Genomic DNA, 10,243 nt, shown 5'->3' with positions numbered 1-10,243 from the left:
CGACGTGCGGGATCTTGGGCGGGGCGCCAAGCGCCGAAGGGTTTGCTGGGTCACGGCCGCCCTGGGCTGGGAGGTGGTCGCCAAACCCTCCGCCGCCGCCCGATACCCGAGACCTCCGTTGCCCCTGCCTGGGCGGGCGAGGGGGCCCTGCCGGGGCGGGCCGGCCGCCAGGCTGGCGTTAAGGCGCCAGCGCCAGCGAAACTGGGCCTCAAGAGGCCGCCCGCGGCCCCCCGCCCCCGTCTACGGCCATACCACCCTGAACGCGCCCGATCTCGTCTGATCTCGGAAGCTAAGCAGGGTCGGGCCTGGTTAGTACTTGGATGGGAGACCGCCTGGGAATACCGGGTGCTGTAGGCTTTTTGCCTCCCGCTCCGCCCGCCTTCTCCTTTACTCGCCCGCGGCGGGGGGGCCGCCGGCTCCGCCCCCGCCGAGCCCCGCTGCAGGCAGTAGTCAAGGTGGGTTTTACCTGCCCGAGCAGGAAGCTTGGGCGATGGCAGAAGTGGGAAGAAACTCTTGAGCACAGGTTCTTGGGATCCACGGAGCAGCGCATGCACATGCGATGGGTGCCTACACAGCTGGCTTGCTTGTCTGTGGGGAAAGGCGAGATGGGTCAGGGCCTGGGTTCCTGAGGGGCTGAGAATCAAGGCAGGGATAGAAGAAAGGGGACAGGCCCACATCCCCTGAACCCACGCCGGCGCCCACTCACCTTTGTGGAAAATACGATTGAAAAGTGCCCGCAAGAATCTCTTCAGATGCCTCCAGAGTTGAGGCAAGAAGGGGAGGGGGGAGGCCGGGAGCAGGGGTGAGCCCTGAAATCCAACCCTTGTCCCGGTCACACCCCAGCAGCCCTCCCACCTCAGCCCCTTCAAGACCCCAGGGCTCCCCCAACCGCGCTGCACAGATCCTGCCCTGACCATAGTCACCATGTTGATCCCCACGTTGAGCAAGATGAAGCTGACCGGGATCAGAAGAATTGAGTATCCTTGCTCCTGGCATTTCCTGGGGATGGGGCCAGTGAACGGCTCGGCTCGGTAGTAGTTTCGCTCACCCATGGCCGTTGGTCCCCAGGACTGCCTGGGCCCTCTGCCCTCCAGTTTTAACTGGGAGCCAGACTGGGTCATAATGGGGCAGGTGGTGAGGTCACAGTGAGGGAGGGGGATGAAAAGGAGGGCCCAGAGTGGCATTCCCTGGTAACCAGGGTCAGGTAAGCTGAGCCCTGGACAGTCAAACAGGGCCCGGTGGCCGGCATACATCCCCTCGAGCGGTCATTCATTCGCTCACCGCCCGCTGACTCACTTGTTCAAATGACACATTGCGTCTCTTGGCCCCTCTTGAGACTAGGAAGACCTTGGCCTCAGAGGCCTGCTGAAGGCCTGGCTGGAGTCCAGAGCCTCAGCCTTCTTCATGCCCTTCACTGGGCCTGGAGCTGGACCTGCCCAGATGTGGAACCTCCCAGTTTGGGAAGCAACTTCTTGTATGAGGCTCTCTGTGGACAGGGACAGCTGAGACACAGAGGAGGTGCCCAGAGACCAGGGGTTTGGAGTCTGCAGCTGCAGATGTACTTAGTGCATGGTATAGGACCAGAGGGGCCTGCTGGCAGAACTGTGGCCACTAAACCAAAGGGACCCTCAGGCCAAGAAGGGGACACTGGCTTCTTATTGCAGGAAGCCAAGCGCAGGGACCCAGGCTGGCAGAAGGAGTGGCGCTTCCAAGCCACAGACCACCAATGTTTCCTGGACTCTGGCGCTCTTTATTCCTCTCTCCATGCCCTGCCGCCCCCTGCCCCTGCCCCCCACTTGCTGCTGGTAAGTTCATTTTCCCAGTCTGGCTCCCGTGCAGAGAGGGCCTGGAGGCCGAGGTGGAAGGTAGCAGCGAGTTGGCCCGCGCTTGGCCCTCCTGCGGTTGCCGCTTCAGCACCAGACTGTCATACACCTGGTAGTTGGCATTGCCTCCCGGGTTCCGGCTGAGTGGCATGAAGGTGGGCGGGGGTGGAGGGTGCTCGGTAGCCTGGACGTCGGGCAGGAGGTGAGAGGGGCGGAGGAGCAGCGCTGAGCTGGGAGCCGGGGCCCGCTGGTCGAGGCCTCGGCCAGTACCGTGAGGGAGGCGGAGGTGGCCACAGGCGCCGCAAGGGCAGGATCTCAGCCCATTCGGCCGCCGGGTGCCGCACCTCGTGGGGATCGCGGGAGTAATCCAAGTGTCCCGTGGAGGGATGCAGGCTGCGGTTGGACTCGCTGTGAGCACAGCTGGGGAGGCTACGTCTCTGGGCCGGTGGGGTGTCGCGCTACCAGGCGTCGGGCCGGTAGACCCGAGGCAACAGAGCGGATGGAGGCTCAGAGCCCTCCAGACCCAGACTCCGCCATGGGCCCAGTTGCCGTCCTTTCGGCCCGCGAGCCCCTCGACCTGCACCTGGCCGCCCCCACCGGCGCCCAGCCCCGGCGCCGCCACCTGTGTGCCGGTATGTCCCTCCACAGCTCCCTCCGTCAAAAGCCCCCCCCCACCCCGCCCCTCTGGCGTGTCACCGCGGCCGGGTGCGGGAGCGGGATCGAGGGCAGGGGCCGCTTCCCCGGGCCTGCCGGCCACCAGGGGCGGGGTCCTGAGCTCGGCGGGGGGGTGTGGGGGCAAGGGTGGCCTTGCCGGGGCTGAGGGGCCGTGGCGACTCAATGGTGGCTCCCGGTGGCTTCGGGCCAGCTGCTGTCGGGCAGGAGGGCCGGCCCGGGCTGCGGCCGGGCTGCGCCTAGGGCCGCGTGGGCGGGCAGGGCCGATGCCCAAGGGACCGCGGGCCCCGGGCCTGAAGCCTCCGGGGCCACGTCCCTGTGAGCGACGTGCGGGATCTTGGGCGGGGCGCCAAGCGCCGAAGGGTTTTGCTGGGTCACGGCCGCCCTGGGCTGGGAGGTGGTCGCCAAACCCTCCGCCGCCGCCCGATACCCGAGACCTCCGTTGCCCCTGCCTGGGCGGGCGAGGGGGCCCTGCCGGGGGCGGGCCGGCCGCCAGGCTGGCGTTAAGGCGCCAGCGCCAGCGAAACTGGGCCTCAAGAGGCCGCCCGCGGCCCCCCGCCCCGTCTACGGCCATACCACCCTGAACGCGCCCGATCTCGTCTGATCTCGGAAGCTAAGCAGGGTCGGGCCTGGTTAGTACTTGGATGGGAGACCGCCTGGGAATACCGGGTGCTGTAGGCTTTTTGCCTCCCGCTCCGCCCGCCTTCTCCTTTACTCGCCCGCGGCGGGGGGGGCCGCCGGCTCCGCCCCCGCCGAGCCCCGCTGCAGGCAGTAGTCAAGGTGGGTTTACCTGCCCGAGCAGGAAGCTTGGGCGATGGCAGAAGTGGGAAGAAACTCTTGAGCACAGGTTCTTGGGATCCACGGAGCAGCGCATGCACAATGCGATGGGTGCCTACACAGCTGGCTTGCTTGTCTGTGGGGAAAGGCGAGATGGGTCAGGGCCTGGGTTCCTGAGGGGCTGAGAATCAAGGCAGGGATAGAAGAAAGGGGACAGGCCCACATCCCCTGAACCCACGCCGGCGCCCACTCACCTTTGTGGAAAATACGATTGAAAAGTGCCCGCAAGAATCTCTTCAGATGCCTCCAGAGTTGAGGCAAGAAGGGGAGGGGGGAGGCCGGGAGCAGGGTGAGCCCTGAAATCCAACCCTTGTCCCGGTCACACCCCAGCAGCCCTCCCACCTCAGCCCCTTCAAGACCCCAGGGCTCCCCCCAACCGCGCTGCACAGATCCTGCCCTGACCATAGTCACCATGTTGATCCCCACGTTGAGCAAGATGAAGCTGACCGGGATCAGAAGAATTGAGTATCCTTGCTCCTGGCATTTCCTGGGGATGGGGCCAGTGAACGGCTCGGCTCGGTAGTAGTTTCGCTCACCCATGGCCGTTGGTCCCAGGACTGCCTGGGCCCTCTGCCCTCCAGTTTTAACTGGGAGCCAGACTGGGTCATAATGGGGCAGGTGGTGAGGTCACAGTGAGGGAGGGGGATGAAAAGGAGGGCCCAGAGTGGCATTCCCTGGTAACCAGGGTCAGGTAAGCTGAGCCTGGACAGTCAAACAGGGCCCGGTGGCCGGCATACATCCCCTCGAGCGGTCATTCATTCGCTCACCGCCCGCTGACTCACTTGTTCAAATGACACATTGCGTCTCTTGGCCCCTCTTGAGACTAGGAAGACCTTGGCCTCAGAGGCCTGCTGAAGGCCTGGCTGGAGTCCAGAGCCTCAGCCTTCTTCATGCCCTTCACTGGGCCTGGAGCTGGACCTGCCCAGATGTGGAACCTCCCAGTTTGGAAGCAACTTCTTGTATGAGGCTCTCTGTGGACAGGGACAGCTGAGACACAGAGGAGGTGCCCAGAGACCAGGGGTTTGGAGTCTGCAGCTGCAGATGTACTTAGTGCATGGTATAGGACCAGGAGGGGCCTGCTGGCAGAACTGTGGCCACTAAACCAAAGGGACCCTCAGGCCAAGAAGGGGACACTGGCTTCTTATTGCAGGAAGCCAAGCGCAGGGACCCAGGCTGGCAGAAGGAGTGGCGCTTCCAAGCCACAGACCACCAATGTTTCCTGGACTCTGGCGCTCTTTATTCCTCTCTCCATGCCCTGCCGCCCCCTGCCCCTGCCCCCACTTGCTGCTGGTAAGTTCATTTTCCCAGTCTGGCTCCCGTGCAGAGAGGGCCTGGAGGCCGAGGTGGAAGGTAGCAGCGAGTTGGCCCGCGCTTGGCCCTCCTGCGGTTGCCGCTTCAGCACCAGACTGTCATACACCTGGTAGTTGGCATTGCCTCCCGGGTTCCGGCTGAGTGGCATGAAGGTGGGCGGGGGTGGAGGGTGCTCGGTAGCCTGGACGTCGGGCAGGAGGTGAGAGGGGCGGAGGAGCAGCGCTGAGCTGGGAGCCGGGGCCCGCTGGTCCGAGGCCTCGGCCAGTACCGTGAGGGAGGCGGAGGTGGCCACAGGGCGCCGCAAGGGCAGGATCTCAGCCCATTCGGCCGCCGGGTGCCGCACCTCGTGGGGATCGCGGGAGTAATCCAAGTGTCCCGTGGAGGGATGCAGGCTGCGGTTGGACTCGCTGTGAGCACAGCTGGGGAGGCTACGTCTGTGGGCCGGTGGGGTGTCGCGCTACCAGGCGTCGGGCCGGTAGACCCGAGGCACCAGAGCGGATGGAGGCTCAGAGCCCTCCAGACCCAGACTCCGCCATGGGCCCAGTTGCCGTCCTTTCGGCCCGCGAGCCCCTCGACCTGCACCTGGCCGCCCCCACCGGCGCCCAGCCCCGGCGCCGCCACCTGTGTGCCGGTGTGTCCCTCCACAGCTCCCTCCGACAAAAGCCCCACCCCCACCCCGCCCCTCTGGCGTGTCACCGCGGCCGGGTGCGGGAGCGGGATCGAGGGCAGGGGCCGCTTCCCCGGGCCTGCCGGCCACCAGGGGCGGGGTCCTGAGCTCGGCGGGGGGTGTGGGGGCAAGGGTGGCCTTGCCGGGGCTGAGGGGCCGTGGCGACTCAATGGTGGCTCCCGGTGGCTTCGGGCCAGCTGCTGTCGGGCAGGAGGGCCGGCCCGGGCTGCGGCCGGGCTGCGCCTAGGGCCGCGTGGGCGGGCAGGGCCGATGCCCAAGGGACCGCGGGCCCCGGGCCCTGAAGCCTCCGGGGCCACGTCCCTGTGAGCGACGTGCGGGATCTTGGGCGGGGCGCCAAGCGCCGAAGGGTTTGCTGGGTCACGGCCGCCCTGGGCTGGGAGGTGGTCGCCAAACCCTCCGCCGCCGCCCGATACCCGAGACCTCCGTTGCCCCTGCCTGGGCGGGCGAGGGGGCCCTGCCGGGGCGGGCCGGCCGCCAGGCTGGCGTTAAGGCGCCAGCGCCAGCGAAACTGGGCCTCAAGAGGCCGCCCGCGGCCCCCCGCCCCCGTCTACGGCCATACCACCCTGAACGCGCCCGATCTCGTCTGATCTCGGAAGCTAAGCAGGGTCGGGCCTGGTTAGTACTTGGATGGGAGACCGCCTGGGAATACCGGGTGCTGTAGGCTTTTTGCCTCCCGCTCCGCCCGCCTTCTCCTTTACTCGCCCGCGGCGGGGGGGCCGCCGGCTCCGCCCCCGCCGAGCCCCGCTGCAGGCAGTAGTCAAGGTGGGTTTACCTGCCCGAGCAGGAAGCTTGGGCGATGGCAGAAGTGGGAAGAAACTCTTGAGCACAGGTTCTTGGGATCCACGGAGCAGCGCATGCACATGCGATGGGTGCCTACACAGCTGGCTTGCTTGTCTGTGGGGAAAGGCGAGATGGGTCAGGGCCTGGGTTCCTGAGGGGCTGAGAATCAAGGCAGGGATAGAAGAAAGGGGACAGGCCCACATCCCCTGAACCCACGCCGGCGCCCACTCACCTTTGTGGAAAATACGATTGAAAAGTGCCCGCAAGAATCTCTTCAGATGCCTCCAGAGTTGAGGCAAGAAGGGGAGGGGGGAGGCCGGGAGCAGGGTGAGCCCTGAAATCCAACCCTTGTCCCGGTCACACCCCAGCAGCCCTCCCACCTCAGCCCCTTCAAGACCCCAGGGCTCCCCCAACCGCGCTGCACAGATCCTGCCCTGACCATAGTCACCATGTTGATCCCCACGTTGAGCAAGATGAAGCTGACCGGGATCAGAAGAATTGAGTATCCTTGCTCCTGGCATTTCCTGGGGATGGGGCCAGTGAACGGCTCGGCTCGGTAGTAGTTTCGCTCACCCATGGCCGTTGGTCCCAGGACTGCCTGGGCCCTCTGCCCTCCAGTTTTAACTGGGAGCCAGACTGGGTCATAATGGGGCAGGTGGTGAGGTCACAGTGAGGGAGGGGGATGAAAAGGAGGGCCCAGAGTGGCATTCCCTGGTAACCAGGGTCAGGTAAGCTGAGCCTGGACAGTCAAACAGGGCCCGGTGGCCGGCATACATCCCCTCGAGCGGTCATTCATTCGCTCACCGCCCGCTGACTCACTTGTTCAAATGACACATTGCGTCTCTTGGCCCCTCTTGAGACTAGGAAGACCTTGGCCTCAGAGGCCTGCTGAAGGCCTGGCTGGAGTCCAGAGCCTCAGCCTTCTTCATGCCCTTCACTGGGCCTGGAGCTGGACCTGCCCAGATGTGGAACCTCCCAGTTTGGAAGCAACTTCTTGTATGAGGCTCTCTGTGGACAGGGACAGCTGAGACACAGAGGAGGTGCCCAGAGACCAGGGGTTTGGAGTCTGCAGCTGCAGATGTACTTAGTGCATGGTATAGGACCAGGAGGGGCCTGCTGGCAGAACTGTGGCCACTAAACCAAAGGGACCCTCAGGCCAAGAAGGGGACACTGGCTTCTTATTGCAGGAAGCCAAGCGCAGGGACCCAGGCTGGCAGAAGGAGTGGCGCTTCCAAGCCACAGACCACCAATGTTTCCTGGACTCTGGCGCTCTTTATTCCTCTCTCCATGCCCTGCCGCCCCCTGCCCCTGCCCCCACTTGCTGCTGGTAAGTTCATTTTCCCAGTCTGGCTCCCGTGCAGAGAGGGCCTGGAGGCCGAGGTGGAAGGTAGCAGCGAGTTGGCCCGCGCTTGGCCCTCCTGCGGTTGCCGCTTCAGCACCAGACTGTCATACACCTGGTAGTTGGCATTGCCTCCCGGGTTCCGGCTGAGTGGCATGAAGGTGGGCGGGGGTGGAGGGTGCTCGGTAGCCTGGACGTCGGGCAGGAGGTGAGAGGGGCGGAGGAGCAGCGCTGAGCTGGGAGCCGGGGCCCGCTGGTCCGAGGCCTCGGCCAGTACCGTGAGGGAGGCGGAGGTGGCCACAGGGCGCCGCAAGGGCAGGATCTCAGCCCATTCGGCCGCCGGGTGCCGCACCTCGTGGGGATCGCGGGAGTAATCCAAGTGTCCCGTGGAGGGATGCAGGCTGCGGTTGGACTCGCTGTGAGCACAGCTGGGGAGGCTACGTCTGTGGGCCGGTGGGGTGTCGCGCTACCAGGCGTCGGGCCGGTAGACCCGAGGCACCAGAGCGGATGGAGGCTCAGAGCCCTCCAGACCCAGACTCCGCCATGGGCCCAGTTGCCGTCCTTTCGGCCCGCGAGCCCCTCGACCTGCACCTGGCCGCCCCCACCGGCGCCCAGCCCCGGCGCCGCCACCTGTGTGCCGGTGTGTCCCTCCACAGCTCCCTCCGACAAAAGCCCCACCCCCACCCCGCCCCTCTGGCGTGTCACCGCGGCCGGGTGCGGGAGCGGGATCGAGGGCAGGGGCCGCTTCCCCGGGCCTGCCGGCCACCAGGGGCGGGGTCCTGAGCTCGGCGGGGGGTGTGGGGGCAAGGGTGGCCTTGCCGGGGCTGAGGGGCCGTGGCGACTCAATGGTGGCTCCCGGTGGCTTCGGGCCAGCTGCTGTCGGGCAGGAGGGCCGGCCCGGGCTGCGGCCGGGCTGCGCCTAGGGCCGCGTGGGCGGGCAGGGCCGATGCCCAAGGGACCGCGGGCCCCGGGCCCTGAAGCCTCCGGGGCCACGTCCCTGTGAGCGACGTGCGGGATCTTGGGCGGGGCGCCAAGCGCCGAAGGGTTTGCTGGGTCACGGCCGCCCTGGGCTGGGAGGTGGTCGCCAAACCCTCCGCCGCCGCCCGATACCCGAGACCTCCGTTGCCCCTGCCTGGGCGGGCGAGGGGGCCCTGCCGGGGCGGGCCGGCCGCCAGGCTGGCGTTAAGGCGCCAGCGCCAGCGAAACTGGGCCTCAAGAGGCCGCCCGCGGCCCCCCGCCCCCGTCTACGGCCATACCACCCTGAACGCGCCCGATCTCGTCTGATCTCGGAAGCTAAGCAGGGTCGGGCCTGGTTAGTACTTGGATGGGAGACCGCCTGGGAATACCGGGTGCTGTAGGCTTTTTGCCTCCCGCTCCGCCCGCCTTCTCCTTTACTCGCCCGCGGCGGGGGGGCCGCCGGCTCCGCCCCCGCCGAGCCCCGCTGCAGGCAGTAGTCAAGGTGGGTTTACCTGCCCGAGCAGGAAGCTTGGGCGATGGCAGAAGTGGGAAGAAACTCTTGAGCACAGGTTCTTGGGATCCACGGAGCAGCGCATGCACATGCGATGGGTGCCTACACAGCTGGCTTGCTTGTCTGTGGGGAAAGGCGAGATGGGTCAGGGCCTGGGTTCCTGAGGGGCTGAGAATCAAGGCAGGGATAGAAGAAAGGGGACAGGCCCACATCCCCTGAACCCACGCCGGCGCCCACTCACCTTTGTGGAAAATACGATTGAAAAGTGCCCGCAAGAATCTCTTCAGATGCCTCCAGAGTTGAGGCAAGAAGGGGAGGGGGGAGGCCGGGAGCAGGGTGAGCCCTGAAATCCAACCCTTGTCCCGGTCACACCCCAGCAGCCCTCCCACCTCAGCCCCTTCAAGACCCCAGGGCTCCCCCAACCGCGCTGCACAGATCCTGCCCTGACCATAGTCACCATGTTGATCCCCACGTTGAGCAAGATGAAGCTGACCGGGATCAGAAGAATTGAGTATCCTTGCTCCTGGCATTTCCTGGGGATGGGGCCAGTGAACGGCTCGGCTCGGTAGTAGTTTCGCTCACCCATGGCCGTTGGTCCCAGGACTGCCTGGGCCCTCTGCCCTCCAGTTTTAACTGGGAGCCAGACTGGGTCATAATGGGGCAGGTGGTGAGGTCACAGTGAGGGAGGGGGATGAAAAGGAGGGCCCAGAGTGGCATTCCCTGGTAACCAGGGTCAGGTAAGCTGAGCCTGGACAGTCAAACAGGGCCCGGTGGCCGGCATACATCCCCTCGAGCGGTCATTCATTCGCTCACCGCCCGCTGACTCACTTGTTCAAATGACACATTGCGTCTCTTGGCCCCTCTTGAGACTAGGAAGACCTTGGCCTCAGAGGCCTGCTGAAGGCCTGGCTGGAGTCCAGAGCCTCAGCCTTCTTCATGCCCTTCACTGGGCCTGGAGCTGGACCTGCCCAGATGTGGAACCTCCCAGTTTGGAAGCAACTTCTTGTATGAGGCTCTCTGTGGACAGGGACAGCTGAGACACAGAGGAGGTGCCCAGAGACCAGGGGTTTGGAGTCTGCAGCTGCAGATGTACTTAGTGCATGGTATAGGACCAGGAGGGGCCTGCTGGCAGAACTGTGGCCACTAAACCAAAGGGACCCTCAGGCCAAGAAGGGGACACTGGCTTCTTATTGCAGGAAGCCAAGCGCAGGGACCCAGGCTGGCAGAAGGAGTGGCGCTTCCAAGCCACAGACCACCAATGTTTCCTGGACTCTGGCGCTCTTTATTCCTCTCTCCATGCCCTGCCGCCCCCTGCCCCTGCCCCC

At 65.7% G+C, this 10,243-nt stretch overlaps 4 non-coding genes across 4 annotated transcripts; all 4 read left to right on the top strand.

Moving 5' to 3' along the window:
* The first annotated feature begins 238 nt into the window (after positions 1-238).
* Positions 239-357, top strand: LOC132595930 (5S ribosomal RNA). The gene has a single exon (XR_009562039.1). It is a non-coding gene; the product is annotated as a 5S ribosomal RNA (ribosomal RNA).
* Positions 358-3,057: 2,700 nt separating this feature from the next.
* Positions 3,058-3,176, top strand: LOC132595929 (5S ribosomal RNA). Its single transcript, XR_009562038.1, has one exon. It is a non-coding gene; the product is annotated as a 5S ribosomal RNA (ribosomal RNA).
* A 2,700-nt stretch (positions 3,177-5,876) lies between these two features.
* LOC132595928 (5S ribosomal RNA) lies at positions 5,877-5,995 on the top strand. The gene has a single exon (XR_009562037.1). It is a non-coding gene; the product is annotated as a 5S ribosomal RNA (ribosomal RNA).
* A 2,697-nt stretch (positions 5,996-8,692) lies between these two features.
* On the top strand, positions 8,693-8,811 carry LOC132595927 (5S ribosomal RNA). Its single transcript, XR_009562036.1, has one exon. It is a non-coding gene; the product is annotated as a 5S ribosomal RNA (ribosomal RNA).
* Positions 8,812-10,243: the final 1,432 nt, after the last annotated feature.

Source organism: Globicephala melas, unplaced genomic scaffold (genome assembly GCF_963455315.2).
Source record: "Globicephala melas unplaced genomic scaffold, mGloMel1.2 SCAFFOLD_847, whole genome shotgun sequence".
Lineage (NCBI taxonomy): Eukaryota > Metazoa > Chordata > Mammalia > Artiodactyla > Delphinidae > Globicephala > Globicephala melas.
The sequence above is the reverse complement of the archived record's forward strand: the minus strand, read 5'-3'. Positions and strand labels throughout refer to the sequence as shown.